Genomic DNA, 19,433 nt, shown 5'->3' on the forward strand with positions numbered 1-19,433 from the left:
TTTGTGTATCAGATATTTTTGCTTCACAAGAAATCACCTATTTGCTTGCTTGATATTACTCCTGCTTGCATTATGCCAAAAACATTGTATGCTTTGACCAAGGAAATTATGCCTCAGAGCTGTTTCAAGGGAGTTACTTTATTTATTAGGTGAGGTGGTTCTGAAGGGCCACAGTGCCCCCTGATGGACAGCAATGAGAAAGGACTTGATTCTCATGGACTTCATTGACGCCCTCTATACTCTGCAAAGAACAGCCTTTTTATGTCGACATAGGCTGGGGGAAGGGGGGGGTTCTACTAAGCTATATGGAATTGTTTTAAGAAGGTCATACCAAGAACCATTTTGCTGTTTGATTTGGAATTTTAAGATCCCTTGAAGAATCAAAACAATGTAAAAAACAGAGTCCCCCCCAAAAAAATCTAAAGGAAGTTTGTTTTGAAGTGTGTGTCATATATCTGAGAGATATCAGATATGTGACACACACTTCAAAAGGAATTTTATTTTTGGCACAAAAAAAAGTCTCCATATACAAAATGCTTCCATACATTTATTAAACCGTTTCACTGGGAGACCTTCAGACGTGGCTTGTGAGGCCTAATAACCAACATGTATGTATTCGTGAGAGTCTCACCTTTCCACAGAGGGGTCATGTTAGTGTGTAGCCCAAACTGTTCAGACGCTACACACAGAAGTTTGCAGATTGGCTGTACTGACTTCAGACAAGTTCCCAAAACGGAGAACACCATCGTGTTTGTGCTTGTGATATCTTTCCATAGAAAGGTCCTAATAGTTTGTTCGGACGCCATAGACAAATTGTGAGAAGAGCGATTTTCAGGATGTCTCATGGTCTGACAAACACCAATCTACCTCTGTCACCTTTCACCACAGATGTGGAAGTGCAACATCAGAAGATGTGGTGGATTGAGACGCATCCAATGCAAAAAACATCTCTAGTTTAAAATGGATTTTTATATTATGCTCATTTGATTTACGTGGGGGCTTTCATAATTCATATCTCGAAATGTATAACATACTAACTTCCTGTGTAGTGAACATTTGTACATTTTTGATCAGAGGGCTATTTATTTCTGAAACACACTCATCAAAATAAGCAAGTTAGTTACAGTGCCTCCTAAAGATATGAAAAGAGGGTAGGATATCAACGTATTTTTAGTAGCCTAGGTCCGGGAAATATTTGGCCTTTTATAAAAGCACTTCATGCAATTTTACATGACTGGAGACTTTTTATATCGCACAAATGATCGAATCTGAGATCAATAACAACAACCTTGTCTTGAATCCATCAATAGTCTAGGCCTAGGTGTGTGGAGACACATATTGTAGGCTATACTATGAGAAAATTATGCATTTCACACTGCAGGCCTTAAAGCTCAAATCAGTTTTGTTTTTGAAACCCGTTGTGGAATACAGACTGTCCAAAACACCAAGTTACAAATGATCAAATCGGATGTGTGTTCAGACAGCAGTAATTTGCTGACATGGCTACGCTAGTTGTCATAGTAACAATGTGTGTTCACATTGGTGTAGGCTGATTGGTGGTGGTGCTCGTGCTTCCTATCACTCAGTTTTAAACAAACCATATTAAATCTGACTGTCCACAATAATTTCATTGTGTGTGCATGTAACCGTACTAACGGATTCACACAACAATGCGCAGCTCTCACTTGACAGCAACAGAGATGGCCGATGCCCTTGTGCCAAAAGCCTAGATCTCTATTGTTTTACTTTGTAAAACAATGTTCGCACTATATACCTATTTGGAATTTGATAAAATATTTTGGTAGCTAACATCAGACAGATTAGAGACTATTTTCAGCAGGAGCCATCTGTTTTCCAACCTGTTTTCCGGCGATGGTATTTGAAACATTGCGAAAGGCCTGTTTTGTCGTAAGTGTGTTTATGCTGTTCCCAGATAGATCTGCTGCATGTTCCCGACTGTAGGCAAGCCTTGTTACTGGGCTACACACAATCCACAGCTAGGCAATTGTTTTTAGAGAGGCTATAACCAGAGAGTACCAGCCGGCCAGCGAGAATGGACCCGTCGGCCGGCCAGAGAGATGGGACCGGTCAGCCGGACTAGTTGACGGCTTGGAAGGAGCAGTCGGTCGGACAGATGTGACTGGACGGCCGGCCAGATGGTAACTGGTAACAGCTAGCCTGCCAGATAGTTCCAGTCGAAAGGGAACGGTCAGGTAGATCAGTCGGCCGGCAAGATAGAAGAAAAATTAAATTTAACAGCTGAATACATCGAGCTGGTGCCCTTTGAGATGAACGTTGAGAGATGAGCTCTATTAAGAATTATTATTAATAAACAAATAATGTGAGCAACTATCCCTTTCCCAAGTGCAGAGGTTTTGAAAATGTTCATGCTATAACAATTCATTTCTTTAAATCACCCCACCTTCAAGAAAAATCTAGAAGGTGGTTGTGGCTGACTAGTTGCAGACATCTTACAGTAGGCAAACAATAGGCAAGATATGTGTTTATGAGCTATTGAGAGCCTCCTTACCATATCTGCTTGCACACTACTAAAATAACAAAATAATTGAGGGAAGAGGCAAATTTCAATATATCCTATTGTCATTTTATGACTTACAATCAACATGTCCATGACATAGACTACCTACATGATACATGAATGCCTACAAAAATGCATTTATTTGTGATTTATTTTCAAACTAAGTAGGCATATTAGATTTCAAATAAGTAGTTATAGAATGAGTTATAACAGTAACTGTTCTTCCTAACAGACACACAAATTATCCTATGATAGCCCATAAAAGGAATAGTTCCACTGACTTACATCAGCTAATGTGAAATAAATATATTAAACAGAAAACCACCTGAAGACAGCATATCTCCCTCCTTTCCATGAGTGTTCTCTCCTTCCAACCCCGGTCTCAAGTTGTTTAGCCATGTCATTGTGTTTTTTGTTATCTTGTATGTTGCACCAGGTAATCCAAAAGTAAACATTGACATTATTTGACAGTTAATATTTACATATAGTAATTTGATTTACAGCAGGCAGGGAAAATATAAAAAATGTCCATGACTTGACCCTGTAATATGCTGTGGTGATGACACTGACTGTGTGTTTGTGTGTGTCTTTCTGGATGCCAGTAAGAGAGTGGAGTACAGCCAGAAGCCTACGGATGAGGCTCTGCAGAAGGCAAAGGGAATGAGGGCTGACCTAGGAGGTAAAAAGATCATTTAGCCTTCATATCTAAAGCCATCCCTGCCTTCCCAACCAGCCTAGAGAAGTAGTTAACGCCGCTTACTCATACGCCTTATACACAAAACACACACATGCACAGGTTCCACCTGAAACACCTCAGACCATTACATGACTTCAATCACATGTACTGCATGTTCACTACAATGGCATGTTAAGTTACAGCGTTACACCCAACCAATGGCATGTTTAGTTACCCCATTGCTTCATTTGTAACTCGGGAGGTGCAATAAACAAAAGTTGAGTGAGAGAGTGGGGTGACCTGGTAGTTCTGAGGTAGCCGAACAAATAATAAGAAATCACCTTTATAATAAAGCATTGCATGCATGTCATTGCATTTGCGTAGTGGCATAGAGCAGTAGAGTAGAGGCACTTACACAAGTTGCAGACATGGAGAACATTTCTAGTAGCCTAGGGTTCAGAAAGAATGAGGCCTTTTAAAAAACGTATTTCATACCTCATTTTACATGACTGGAGACTTTGTGTAATGAACACGAGGGGAGACAGAGCTGGTTTCAAGCGCAGGGCGCAGCAGGTGTTTATTGCAAAGGACCACAGGAGGAGGCAGGTAGTTGGGTCCAGGGGCAGGCAGAAGGTCATACACAGGGGGTCCAAAAGGGCAACAGTACAGGCAGGGAAAAGGCTAGTAACATAGTTCGGGAGATCAGGCAATAGGTAGATAACAGGAAATCCAATAGGCTAAAGTACAAGCAGGCTAAAACTATCATACATGGGAGGAGTAAATCACAGGCAACCCAGTGCTCCGAAAGACATTTGTCTCAAAACTAACAATAGCTCACAGTGATGGGGTGCAAAGAACTGAACTAAATAGTGTGTGATATTGACATACAGGTGTGTGAACAGGTGATTAGAATTCAGGTGCTTGGGATCTGGAAAGTGAGCTGCGTTCAGGGGATCTACGTGTTTGAGGGTGTGAGTTGGAAGCAGACGTTACACTTTAGCAAAATCTTTTTTAATACCGCACATGATCAAAATGGCAGGCTACTTTGACACTGACAAAAACGACCTGGTCTTGAATCAATCAATAGCCTAGTCCTATGTGTGCAGAGACACATATTGTAGGCTACAATATGAGGAAATTATAGTCCTAAAAATGCTTTCCAGTTTCACTGGCTCACCAAATGACGCACAGCTCACTTGCTGGTGATGGTAAATGCGCTCATTCCAAAAGCCTCTCTTTTGTTAAACAATATTTGGAAGTTGATGAAATATTTTGGTAGCCTACAGTATAGTATTCTCTTCTCAGCAGGAGCCATTTTCTTTACAAGCTGTGTTTCCCGGTGAAAAATAAGGGTAGGGTTGTAGAGAATCATGAATGTAATAAGAAATCTTAGGTTCTGGCTTAAGACCGGTAGCAATCACAACAGAATGTCCGGTCAGAACAAGGATGAGGCAGATGTCCAGGTTAAGGGGAGTTTAATGGAAGAAGATGTCCACATTCACACACATCTGATCCCTCATGCTTCAGATAAATAAGAAGCATGTCCAGTGAGAACTGACATGAACTATGTGGTTCTGAAAGGAAAGAGGAGAAAGAAAACAGCAAGGGTTATACACTACAGCAGGCATAAGGCCTAGTCACATGGCAATAGACTAAACAGCCTGTTGGACTTGTACATATGAAACTCAGGCAAATGTGCTCAAATAAACATTACAGTAATTTTGAAATGTATACAAAATATAATTACAATAAGCATGAGTGATATATATATATATATATATATATATATATATATGAGAGAGAACATAGCCTAGCACCATAAATTAGCAATGCTAATAAACGGCTAATCGCTAACAGTCATGCTAAAATGCTCATGCATTCCAATACAAAATGCTAACAGTAGTGCTAACACTAGCTGGAGCGCGAGCGAGCAAACAAGCTCAACACAATTGTACACAATAAACCACAAAATTTAGCTCCACATAATATGATACAGATCTCAAGGCACTTATGTTCAGATGCACAAACAATTAAACATCAGGCATACAGGGATTCAGTCCACAGGAGGAAAACATGTGGAAGGCCTCATCAGGATGGGGAAAGTAGGTTTCTGACCACACAGCATGCTGGGATTTATAGATTAACTGAAACTGAAGTCCCGGGAATCAAGGCCACTGATAGGCTGAAGGAGACGTGGTGATAAGTATTTGGCGTGACCTTAACCAATAAGACACAAACAAAAGTGGGGGGGTCCTCTGAATGGAGACTAAAGTGCCCGACTAGAACTAACCAGAAGGGATGGCTGGAATCAGCTGACTGAAGCTTGCAGTTTTAACACCCACAATTGTATTTGAAATAATGGGAAAGGCCTGTTTTGCCTGCATGCTGTTTTTTTCACTTATAGATTTGCTGTGCATTCCTGACTGTAGGCTATTCCTTGTTATTGGGCTACAATCCACAGCTAGGCTATTTTTCTAAAGAAGCTATTGATCCTCTGTGGCTAAATTATAGGCCTGCTCATGGTGTAGTAGGCTATTCTGAATTATTTAATTTATTTCTGAACAGACAGCAGTAAATATATAACTTTGGCAAATGTATTCCAATATATCAGGGGTGCTGCAGTTCCTTCAGAATGCTTCGCGTGGCTATGATTCTAAAAGGAAATAAATTATGAAGTGCAATGCTTGAGAGATGAGAGTTGCAGACTCATATCTATCAGAGCAGAGAGGGATCATAGAAAGTAAATCTCATTCCAGTCATGTGAGATACTGGTGCGCTTCTCACACAGCCATGGCCACACGTTGGTCTCAAATATAGTTTACAATGTTGTGCAAACCATAAAGCCGGGCCGGCCCAGCCCAAATAAACCCTAAGAATATTAGACCCGGGCAGAAAATATAATTTTTCACAGTGTTTTTTTTTTTGTGACGGGCAGGAGAATTAACGGAGAGGCAACTCGAATGAACTTTGATCACTTTTATTCAAATGTTTACATTGCAAAAATTTAAAATACAATATCATGCTATGAGAGGTACCGGAGCCGGTCAAAATGTTTCCAGAACAAAACAGCCCAAAACAGAGTGGTGCCAATTGCTGTTCCGGCAGGATCCTGCTCAAATTAAGCACCAGCTACACCCAACCATAGGCATGTTTAGTTACAGAGCTATACCCAACCAATGGCATGTTTAGTTCATTTTTGAAACTGCACTTGAAGAAACTCTGAAAGTTCTTGACATTTTCCAGCTTGACTGACCATTATGTCTTAAGTGTAATGATGGACTGCTGTTTCTCTTTGCTTATTTGAGTTGTTCTTTTCATAATATGGATTGGTATTTTACCAAATAGGGCTATCTTGTCACAAAACAACTGATTGGCGCAAACGCATTAAGAAGAAAGTCAATTCCACAAATGAACTTTTAAGAAGGCACACCTGTTCATTTAAATGCATTCCAAGTGACTACCTCATTAACCTGGTTGAGAGAATGCCAAGAGTGTGCAAAGCTGTCATCAAGGCAAAGGGAGGCGATTTGAAGAGTAACACTTTTTTGGTTACAACATGATTCCATATGTGTTATTTCATAGTTTTGATGTCATCACTATTATTCTACAATGTAGAAAATAGTCAAATTAAAGAAAGGTTACTGTGAACACTGAGGATGTACCCGCTTTAAGTTACAGTTAACAGTGGCCAAGTAAGCTACTGTGGCTATTTTATCATAATGTAGGCCTACCAGAGACCCCCTACCATCAGAAACAATAGAGCAAATGCATCCCATTACATTTTGACATGGAAATAGTTGTTTTATCATTCAGCCTACAGTAGCAGGCAATGTGTGCTGTTCAATGTAGGCCTATATTCCATGAAACTTTTTTTTTAAACAGTCTGGGCTTGACATTAACCCATTTATCCACTTGACCTTCAGACCAGGAGGTGACTGAAAATCTGGTGTTGTTTGATGTAAGAAAACATTTGACAAAATAAAATCTATTATTATTCCCATACCATTATTACAGTGAATCAGACAAATGATGCTACCCTCTGCTTATTTGGCTACTTAGCTTATTCAAGCCTGTCTCAAAATACAACACTACCCCTTGAAGACTACAAAAAATATATTTTTACCTGACTCGCTTTTCAAAGATGTCAAAGAAGTTTTGTGCTCTTGTAGGAAGCGATCATTCCCCTATTGCTGACTACAAATGATCTATAACTGGGCTAATAACTCACTAGCTAGCAAAGGGTATGAGGCTACATGCAGCTCTCTCTGATCTTAAAGCAGCACATCTACTCACAACCGCTCATGCTGTAAACACTGTCCAGTTTAAAGTAAATGGTACAGATCCATATATGTGACTCGTTTCAGGAAACTAGGCATATGTCGCATGTCACGACCTCACAGGAGAGGCATTTAAATGTAAACATAAACATAAATGCCTTCTGAAAAAGGTGAACTTTCATGTGACTTACTAACAAATATGTATTCCATCTGTAAATTAATACAATTGTTAAATTACAAGCCCAGTTGGTTAGACACGGAAAAAGACCCGGAACCTTCCCACTAGCCATGATTGGAGATAATGAATGGGCTGGACATGCTGGGAGAATAGTTTGGATTGGTCTGCTTCCTTTGCTAGCTAAACTACTAAAGTAGATGTTAAGTTGTTAAAACTGTCACCATTTCATTACAATATGATTTGGCCAACTTACTTACAGTGGGGCAAAAAAGTATTTAGTCAGCCACCAATTGTGCAAGTTCTCCCACTTAAAAAGATGAGAGAGGCCTGGAATTTTCATAATGCTTCCTGTGCTTGGCCCTCCTATGTTGAATATAATAAACGGCTCTCTATCCACCGGATGTGTACCAAACTCACTAAAAGTGGCAGTAATAAAGCCTCTTGAAAAAGCCAAACCTTGACCCAGAAAATATAAAAAACTATCGGCCTATATCGAATTTTCCATTCCTCTCAAACATTTTAGAAAAGGCTGTTGCGCAGCAACTCACTGCCTTCCTGAAGACAAACAATGTATACGAAATGCTTCAGTCTGGTTTTAGACCCCATCGTAGCACTGAGACTGCACTTGTGAAGGTGGTAGATGACCTTTTAATGGCATCAGACTGAGGCTCTGCATCTGTCCTCGTGCTCCTAGACCTTAGTGCTGCTTTTGATACCATCGATCACCACATTCTTTTGGAGAGATTGGGAACCCAAATTGGTCTACACGGACAAGTTCTGGCCTGGTTTAGATCTTATCTGTCGGAAAGATATCAGTTTGTCTCTGTGAATGGTTTGTCCTCTGACAAATCAACTGTAAATCTCGGTGTTCCTCAAGGTTCCGTTTTAGGACCACTATTGTTTTCACTATATATTTTACCTCTTGGGAATGTCATTCGAAAACATAATGTTAACTTTCACTGCTATGTGGATGACACACAGCTGTACATTTCAATGAAACATGGTGAAGCCCCAAAATTGCCCTCGCTAGAAGCATGTTTCAGACATAAGGAAGTGGATGGCTGCAAACTTTCTACTTTTAAACAAAACAGAGATGCTCGTTCTAGGTCCCAAGAAACAAAGAGATCTTCTGTTGAATCTGAAAATTAATCTTAACGGTTGTACAGTCGTCTCAAATAAAACTGTGAAGGACCTCGGCATTACTCTGGACGGTGATCTCTCTTTTGACAAACATATCAAGACTGTTTCAAGGACAGCTTTTTTCCATCTACGTAACATTGCACTTTCTGTCCAAAAATGATGCAGAAAAATTAATCCATGCTTTTGTCACTTCTAGGTTAGACTACTGCAATGCTCTACTTTCCGGCTACCCAGATAAAGCACTAAATGAACTTCAGTTAGTGCTAAATACGGCTGCTAGAATCCTGACTAGAACCAAAAGATTTGATCATATTAATCCAGTGCTAGCCTCCCTACACTGGCTTCCTGTCAAGGCAAGGTCTGATTTCAAGGTTTTACTGCTAACCTACAAAGCATTACATGGGCTTGCTCCTACCCATCTCTCTGATTTGGTCCTGCCGTACATACCTACACGTACGCTACGGTCACAAGACACAGGCCTCCTAATTGTCCCTAGAATGTCTAAGCAAACAACTGGAGGCAGGGCTTTCTCCTATAGAGCTCCATTTTTATGGAATGGTCTGCCTACCCATGTGAGAGACGCAAACTCGGTCTCAACCTTTAAGTCTCTACTGAATACTCATCTCTTCAGTAGGTCATATGATTGAGTGTAGTCTGGCCCAGGAGTGTGAAGGTGAACGGAAAGGCTCTGGAGCAACGAACCGCCCTTGCCGTCTCTGCCTGGCCAGTTCCCCTCTTTCCACTGGGATTCTATGCCTCTAACCCTATTACAGGGGCTGAGTCCCTGGCTTACTAAGGCTCTTCATACCATCCCTAGGAGGGGTGCGTCACTTGAGTGGGTTGAGTCACTGATGTGATCTTCCTGTCTGGGATGGCGCCCCCCCCTTGGGTTGTGCCGTCGCGGAGATCTTTGTGGGCTATACTCGGCCTTGTCTCAGGATGGTAAGTTGGTGGTTGAAGATATCCCTCTAGTGGTGTGGCGGCTGTGCTTTGGCAAAGTGGGTGGGGTTATATCCTTCCTGTTTGGCCCTGTCCGGGGGTGTCCTCGGATGGGGCCACAGTGTCTCCTGACCCCTCCTGTCTCAGCCTCCAGTATTTATGCTGCAGTAGTTTGTGTCGGGGGGCTAGGGTCAGTTTGTTATATCTGGAGTACTTCTGTCCTATCCGGTGTCCTGTGTGAATTTAAGTATGCTCTCTCTAATTATCTCTTTCTCCCTCTTGGAGGACCTGAGCCCTAGGACCATGCCTCAGGACTACCTGACATGATGACTCCTTGCTGTCCCCAGTCCACCTGGCCGTGCTGCTGCTCCAGTTTCAACTGTTCTGCCTGTGATTATTATTATTTGACCATGCTGGTCATTTATGAACATTTGAACATCTTCGCCATGTTCTGTTATAATCTCCACCCAGCACAACCAGAAGAGGACTGGCCACCCCACATAGAGAGGAACCAGGCTAGGTTTCTTCCTAGGTTTTGGCCTTTCTAGGGAGCTTTTCCTAGCCGCCGTGCTTCTACACCTGCATTGCTTGCTGTTTGGGGTTTTAGGCTGGGTTTCTGTACAGCACGTTGAGATATCAGCTATATAAATACATTTCATTTGATTTATGTAGCAAAAATTTGAATTTCTGTTTTTTACATTGGATAAAAGTAGAGACAGAGCTACAAAATGGTATATCATACACTGCATTTGAGGAACAATGGGAAAGTAATTCTGCTTTGAAAGTTGAGAAAATTGCATTTTACCATTTCGGTGAGAGAGCTCTTCTTTGTCTACACCCATTCAGCATTGTTCACACCCTCTTAAGCTTTAGCCCCACCCATCTCCTTGCGTTCAGAGCGCACTCTTGACGCTCTGGCCGATGATTTGTTTACCTCTGGATAACATGAAAACAGTCGAACCAGCTCTGCTGACAACAATTTCATTATGCTTTTGTGCTGATGTTTACTGACACCGACCATATTCAACGGGTGTTGTACACTTTAGCTTAAGACATGTAGCTAGCTAGGTAAACAATGACCCTAGCTAGGTAAACAACATGTAAGATCACACACATCACGTCATGCTAGCTAACGAGCCAGCCTGCTAACGCTAGCTAACAGTACACTTTAGCTTAAAAGGAAACCACTTTGTCAAAATTAGAAACATGTCATATCTGAAAATGTAGCGAGCTAGACTATCTTACCTGTCTGTATACATCATTATACATGATGGACGCGTCTCCCTGGATCCATACCACAAATTCCCTTAGTTTGAAGACGTAATCCGGAAACAGGTGTTTTCCCACCTCTTTAGCGATCATATTCGAATTCTAATCATTTCAAAACTGGATCCTCCAGAAAGTGGAGAGCAACACTTATGCAGCTAAATTATAAAAAAGCCGCGTTCGACAGGGTTACCAACATAGACTGACCAGCTCAAATAGACAAAAGTCTTATATATTGCAGACTAATACAAACTCATCTCTCGGCATGTCCAGCCCACTCATTATCTCAGCCAATCATGGCTAGTGGGAAGATTGCTGTCTTTTTATGTAGTTTAACCAACAAGGCTCGCAATTTAACAATTTTATTCGTATTTACAGATGGCAGGTTTGTTAAGGCACATGAAAGTTCACATGTTCAAGAAGGCATTTCTGCCCAAAAATGCATTTTGATTTAAAAAAAAACGTTTTTATTCAAACTGATCCGCTGTGAAGTCGTGACTTGCGATATACACCTAGTTTCTTTAATCGGGTCACATATATGGTAGTTTTTTGGTTGGTTTAAAGTTTAGGTTTTGCCATACATTTTTCCATCTGCCGTTTTCACATGTAACAGTGTTGTTTCCCAGCCATCTGCATCCACTCACCATTCATGATGAATGACCACTGCGCTGCAGCTGACCCCAGGGCCAGGAGGTTGCCAACTTCAACAGCCAGGAGTTAATAGAGCAGGTGTTCTTCCAGATTGACACCTGTGTTAATTACAGTGATTGTTTCCACTATTTTCACAGCTCCTGCTTTTCCAAATCCCCCACAACATGGCACCGAATACATTTAGTTTTTTGCCCTAGCACTACACAGCTGATTCAAAGAAACAATCAAAGCTTGATGATGAGGTGGTTATTTGAATCAGCTGTGTAGTGCTTAAGGCAACAACCACAACGTACACCAAGAGGGGCCCCAGGATTGAGTTTGGGAAACACTGCTATAATGAAAGGAGAAGAGGAGATGAATGTGAAAAAGTGGAGAAAGGAGGGTGGATGCAAAAGAAAGAGATGTCTCACAAAGTAATCAAAACCACCGTTAAGACAATCTCCAAATGGTGCTGGGCACGCAGACTTGTTTTTGTGTTATCAGCAAAGACGCCATTCTCCTCTAAGCTGGACTGGGGCCCACCGAGCGATTCCATTACAGACGAAATGGGATAGCAGCACAATTATCTCAAGTCCAATTCTCCAAACCCCATTGTATCTGTAAACTGAGGCCTGAGCAAGGATTAATGTGTGTGTCTGTGGGTTGGTGAGGGTGGTAAGGAGGTAGACTGGGAGTATATCGGGAAGAGGGGGAGGGAAGCTTGGGAGTAGAGGGGGAGGGGGAGTGAAGCTGGAGAAGGGGGAGGGAAGTAGGAAGAGGGGGAGTGAGTGGGGAGGGAAGTGGGGCGAGGGTGGAGGGAAGCGGGAGGAGGAGGGTGTGGGGGGGGGTGGAGGAGGAAGGGCTGTAGCTCTAGCTCTTTCCACTAATCACAGAGGGAGAGGAAGAAGAAAAGAGACCAATAAATATATGGAACACTGGAAAGAAAATAAGCTCTTGAATCAAAAGGCTGGCTTTGTGTGCCATGGAGATCAGTTTGGGGTGGTTGTCTGGAGGATGCCTACCACAACAGGAAGAGAACAAAAACAGCGACAGGGAAAATATATAAACAAAAAGCCTATTTACTGTTGCATGTAATGGCAAAACGCAATCGCCAGAGAGTGACGCAACGTTGCAATGGCAGGCGGAATGACAAAAGCCCCTGGCATTCCCATCATGCTTCTCATCTCACTTTACCATACAATGATGACATTATGTGCAAGGTCTTTTGCTACTGCATCCATATTGTGCCAACGCTCAACAGTATTGGATAAAAGTCAGGACTTCTAGTTGGGTATCAACTTTTTAAGGCCTTTCCCTTGACACTAATTTAAAAAGAAGCATGATAGGAATTACATGAAATCATGTTATATCTACAACTTGATTGGACTGATCATGTCAATATCATACTTTCAAAATCTTAGCTAGCAGTCATCATCATGAATCAAGTTGACAATCTACTGGCAAATCCTTTTTAATCCTTGTCATATGAAGATAAATAATTAAGAGAAATTCTAGATAAAACATATCAGTGCTCATCGGCCATTGGACATAAACATTACACAACAAGTTGGAAATCGCAAATTCAACAACGAGTGGTTTGGAAGGAATCAGTGGCTAACTGCAAGCATTTCAAAACAATCACTAGTCTGCTATTCAGTGGAGTGGCTATGTTGTCTCAAATCTGGCATTAAGGGTCTCTTTTCCAAGTTTAAAATTATTAACATTCAACATTGGCCATGCTGTCAATGAAGCATGATTTGTTTCACGCTCAAAACAACGGTGAACTGCGAAATCTGACTTCAGTGAGTTCAAGACAACTGGGAACTCGGAAATAACTAGCTCTGACTGGGAAAATATGTTTTGAACGGTCATCCAACTCGCAATTATAAATCCCGGAACTTGGGTCCCTTTCTAGAGCTATGACCTGAAGATCACTGACGTCATCATGATTCAACCTTGTTTTTTTCCGAAATTCGGTCTTCTCACAAAGACATCTGTAGCGTCCGAAGGGTTTGGGCTAAAAAACTAATATGACCCCCCTGGAAAGACAAGACTCTCACAAACACAATGGTGTTCGCCGTTCTGGGACTCGTCTGAAGTTGGTACAGCCGATCTGCCAACTTCTGTCTGTACACTCTTAGAATAAAGGGTTTAAAAATGGTTCTTTGCGGAGTGATAGGGTTCTTTCTACCAAGAACCGTTTTGATCAGAATAACCCTTTTTGGAAGAAAGCATTCTTTGATGATTATTTGGAAGGCAAGAAGGATTCTTTGGAAGGCAGGAAGGGTTCTTCATATACAGTATATTATTTCTCAGCATGGTCTATTGGAGGGAGATTTTCATTGGTTAATACATTTTATGCTACAGAAAGATAAATAACATACAATTTTCAAAAATAATCCAATCTGTAGGATTTATTGCACCCATTAATGAGATGGTTGTTCTAGTTTAGATGATTGAGGTCGTCTCAATATTCAATCTTCCCTACCCTGGCAGTCATTCTGAATGCAGGTTGCAGGTGATTAACAATTCCACTTGTTGGATATCCTAACTGGACTCCAAAAGGAACTACACATCACTTTGCATGCCAGCATAATATGATTTGCAGGCTTGATGTGGCCTGTAAACCAGGAGATTCCTAACACCACTGTGTTACGGTATACAGTAACTAGGCCCTCAAAGAAATGCCTTATGATAGAGTGGGGCAAAAAAGTATTTAGTCAGCCACCAATTGTGCAAGTTCTCCCACTTAAAAAGATGGAGATTCAGTCTTCCCAGCCTGGTGCAGGTCTACAATTTTGTTTCTGGTGTCCTTTGACAGCTCTTTGGTCTTGGCCATAGTGGAGTTTGGAGTGTGACTGTTTGAGGTTGTGGACAGGTGTCTTTTATACTGATAACAAGTTCAAACAGGTGCCATTAATACAGGTAACGAGTGGAGGACAGAGGAGCCCCTTAAAGAAGAAGTTACAGGAGAGCCAGAAATCTTGCTTGTTTGTAGGTGACCAAATACTTATTTTCCACCATAATTTGCAAATAAATTCATTAAAAATTCTACAATGTGATTTTCTGGATTTTTTTCCCTCATTCTGTCTGTCATAGTTGAAGTGTACCTATGATAAAAATTACAGGCCTCTCTCATCTTTTTAAGTGGGAGAACTTGCACAATTGGTGGCTGACTAAATACCTTTTTTTGCCCACACTATATGTAATGTATTGTCATAAATAATACAATTTTAAAGGCTAATATCGCTGGTGGAACCGTTCAAAGAGGGTTCTAGGAATAACCCTCCAAAGATAAAAGGGTTCTAGGTAGAACCTTTTAGATTATAAAATGGTTCTTGGTAGAACCCTTCATAGAGGGTTCTAGGCAGAATGCTTCATAGAGTGTCCTAGGTAGAACTTTATAAAGAGGGTTCTTTTAAGAACCCTACATAGAACCCCTTGCAAAGGGTTCTACCCAGCACCAAAAAGGGTTCCCTTATGGGGACAAATTGGAAAAACCCTGTATGGTTCTACTTGACAAGTGTAGCATCCGAACAGTTTGGGCTACATACTAATATGACACCACCATCGACTCTCGCGAACACATACATGTCGGTGGTTTGGTCTAGGACAGGGTTCCCCGCTGAGTTTTCTGAAAAATAAAATAAAAAACATAAGACTGTAAAAACACAAATCAGCTCCTAGTGATTTTAATTTTGGAAATCTGTTCCAAAGTATTCCCACTCATAATAGAGCGATGTATGTGATCATATACAAATGTAGGCTAGGTTTGAAATTATAATGTTTTTTTCAAACAGTATATCCGTTTGGGTTTCTTGCGGTCAATTTGCAATCTACAAATTCATTTTTACTACGTTCCGGCCTCCTGACCATCGGCTCAAGAAAAAAAGAAGAAAAAAAAGAATTGGCCTGCAGCCGAATTTAGTTGATGATCCCTACTCTAGTACACCCACAAGCCTCACAAGACTCATCTGAAAGTACCACGGTACCAGTAAAACACAATTATGGAAGTATTTATGAATGTACTTTAGTGCCAAAAAAAAGGGGTTATAAATATGGGTTGAGTTTTCTTACTGTATATCTCTTAGATATAGGACAGACACTTGAAAACCTCCCCTTAGACCTTAGGTGGTTTTGTGTTAAAGATGTGAGAATACAACAATCTAAGCCTTCAGTGAACAGGATTTTTTACATGATCTTTATTTTAGTTACCTTAATTGTGTTTCAGCTATCCCTGAACCTGATTTAGCGTTCAACCTTTTTTCAGTTGTCTTCAAAAAAACGAAGGGTTAATTAAAGGTAGGTTGAATGCTCCAGAATTATCAGAAATAATTCATAAAAGCGATGATGCTTGGATCAAGTCCAGGAAAACAGGCTTAGGCCCGGGCTGGCAAGTTTGTAAGCCACTGAGGAAGCATTGTGTAAGACAAATCAGAAAGTCTAAATCTGATTATTATGTAACCGCACTTTCAGATTGTAATGGGAAACTGTCAAATTCCTGAAGGATTCTACTTCCTCCTCTCTGCCACAACAAATAAATGCAGACACTTGCCTCATTACGGAAAAAAAATGCCATTATTGACGCATCATTGTTAGCTCAGTAACCCACATTTTTATTTAATATTGTTATCAGGAAATATTCCAGAAGTATGGAATTCAGGACGGGGATAGCAGTGATCTTAATAATTATGACCCCGTTTCAAGGCTTCCTTATCTAGCTAAGATTATTGAATCCTTGGTAAATGTACAACTTTTCTCTTTATTATCTGAGAAATGTATTTTTAATGTAAACCAATCAGGGTTTAGGCCTGGCCATAGCACTATTACAGCAACCACTTTAGTTGTTGATGATCTTGTCAATGTTTTAGAAACTCAAATGAAATATGCTGCTTTGTTAGTGGACCTGTCAAAAGCTTTTGATACGGTTTATCAGGCTATTTTATTGAATAAGTTGTCCTCGATAGGCCTGATCTCTGACACCTGTTCATGGTTTAATGATTATCTTAGTGACAGAACTCAGGCCACCGTGACTGATGGGGTTAAGTCTGAATGTCATGAAGTACACAAAGGTGTGCCACAGGGGTCGATTTTGGAAGCAGTTCTCTTCACTAGTTATATGAACACCATTGGTCAAGCTGTTAAAAATGGTAAACTTCATCTCTATGCGGATGATACTATTATGTATGCTATTGCCCTGACTGTTGACCTGGCTGTGTCAAAACTACTGTCAGATGTTATTGCTATGCAGGAATCTTGCTTATGTAAAACTTGTGCTTAATACGGTAAAAACAAAATACATAATGTTCACTCATTAGATGGTTCTCCAATTGAACGTGTTCCCGCATATAAATACTTAGGCATTTGGATTTATATGGATGTGACGTTAAAAAAACATAGATGAGCTGGTTAAGAAGCTAAGATTTAAAGTTGGCTTTTTCTATCGAAACAGATTGTGCCGTTCTCTAAGCATGTAGGAAGCAGATTATTCAGTCAACCTTTTTATCTGTTCTTGATTATGGTGATATTATTTATACAATACAGCTGCTACAACTCTTAAACCTTTAAATGCCATCTACCATAGTGCCCTTCGTTTTGTTACAGGTGACAGTTTTGATACTCATCACTGCATCCTGTATCAAAAATGCCCTACTTTATAAACGTCAGTCTTATCTAACTTTGCTGTTGAAGTATAGACATCTGAGTTGCATAACCAGTTCACAGAATTGGTTAACTCTTGAGGTTCCTAGGGTCTTCACCGAGCTAGGTAAATCTGCTTTTAGCTTTAAAGCACCGTATTGTTGGAACAAAATTGCAAAACTGCTGCTTTTCCTTGATTCTGAGGTCCGACTCATCCCAAACCATCTCAATATGATTGAGGTCGGGGGATTGTGGAGGCCAGGTCATCTGATGCAGCACTCCATCACTCTCCTTCTTGGTAAAATAGCCCTTACACAGCCTGGATGTGTGTTGGGTCATTGTCCTGTAGAAAAACAAATGATAGTGGGACTAAGCGCAAACCAAATGGGTTTGCGTATCGCTGCAGAATGCTGTGGTAGCCATGCTGGTTAAGTGTGCCTTGAATTCTAAATAAATCACAGACAGTGTCACCTGCAAAGCACCCCCACACCATAACAACTCCTCCTCCATGCATTACGGTGGGAAATATACATGCGGAGTTAATCCGTTTAACCAAAAATCTCCAATTTGGACTCCAGACCAAAGGACACATTTCTGACGGTCTAATGTCCATTGCTTGTTTTTCTTGGCCCAAGCAAGTCTCTTCTTATTGGTATCCTTCAATAGTGGTTTCTTTGCAGCAATTCGATTATGAAGGCCTGATTCACACAGTCTCCTCTGAACAGTTGATGTTGAGATGTGTTAATTGAACTCTGTGAATCATTTATTTCGGCTGCAATTTCTGAGGCTGGTAACTCTAATGAACTTATCCTTAGCAGAGGTAACTCTGGGTTTTCCATTCCTGTGGCGGTCCTCATGGGAGTCAGTTTCATCATAGCGCTTGATGGTTTTGTCATCAAGGCAAATGGTGGCTATTTGAAGAAGTGTTTAACACTTTTTTGGTTACAACATGATTCCATATGTGTTATTTCATAGTTTTGATGTCTTTACTATCATTCTATTATACAATGTAGAAAATAGTAAAAATAAAGAAAGTTTACTGTGAACACTGAGGATGTACCCGCTTTAAGTCTCTCTGGGTGCTCATTGACTCTGGGGCGGATGAGAATTTCATGGACGCTACCCCAGTTTCTGAATTGGGTATCCCCACTCAACTCCTCTCTGTTCCCATGGATACTAGAGCGCTGGACGGCCGCTCCATTGGTAGAGTTACCCACAGCACTGTTCCTGTTAATCTGCGGGTTTCAGGAAATCACAGTGAGGCTATACAGCTTCTCCTCATTGAGTCCCCCCATGTTCCTGTTTTGGGATTTACTTGGCTCCAAAAACACAACCCCGTTATTGACTGGACCATGAGTTCAATCCTGGGTTGGAGTCCGTTCTGCCATTCCCATTGCCTCAAAGCAGCGCAGCCTTCCCCGAGACGGCCTCCTCAGGGCTTAAGTCAAGCCTCGGATTTCTCTTCCATCCCCGCAGAGTACCACGACCTCCTGGAGGTCTTCAGCAAGGCACAGGCTACTTCTCTTCCCCCGCATCATCCCTATGATTGTGCCATTGACCTTCTCCCTGGCATCACACCGCCTCGTGGTCAGCTATATTCCAAGGCTGTGAAGGAGTATATTGAGGACTCTCTGGCTGCTGGAGGCATCCATCCTTCTGTATCCCCTACCAGCACAGGGTTTTTTGTTGTGGAAAAGAAGGACAAGACCCTGTGTCCGTGCATTGACTACCGGGCCTTAACGACATAACAATCAAGAATCGTTACCCCCTACCACTCCTCTCCTATGGCTTTCGAACCTCTTCGGGGGCCACCATCTTCTCCAAACTGGATCTTCGGAATGCTACGGAATGGTTTGGATTCGCAAAGGGGATGAGTGGACATTATGAGTACCTGGTCATACCGTTTGGACTCACCAACAACCCCCGCGGTCTTCCAGGTCCTGGTAAATGATGTGCTCTGGCACATGTTAAATTGTTTCCTGTTTGTCTACCTCGACGACATCCTGTTTTTTTCCCGTTCTGCCAAGAACACGTCCTCCATGTTCGACAAGTCCTTCAGCGCCTCCTGGATTTCCAGTTATTTCTGAAAGCAGGGAAATGCAAGTACCTCTCCCAAGGTACCGTTCACATGGTCCCCAGCGGTTGACA

The sequence above is a fragment of the Oncorhynchus tshawytscha genome, linkage group LG21 (assembly GCF_018296145.1).
Source record: "Oncorhynchus tshawytscha isolate Ot180627B linkage group LG21, Otsh_v2.0, whole genome shotgun sequence".
In the NCBI taxonomy this organism is placed as follows: Eukaryota; Metazoa; Chordata; class Actinopteri; order Salmoniformes; family Salmonidae; genus Oncorhynchus; species Oncorhynchus tshawytscha.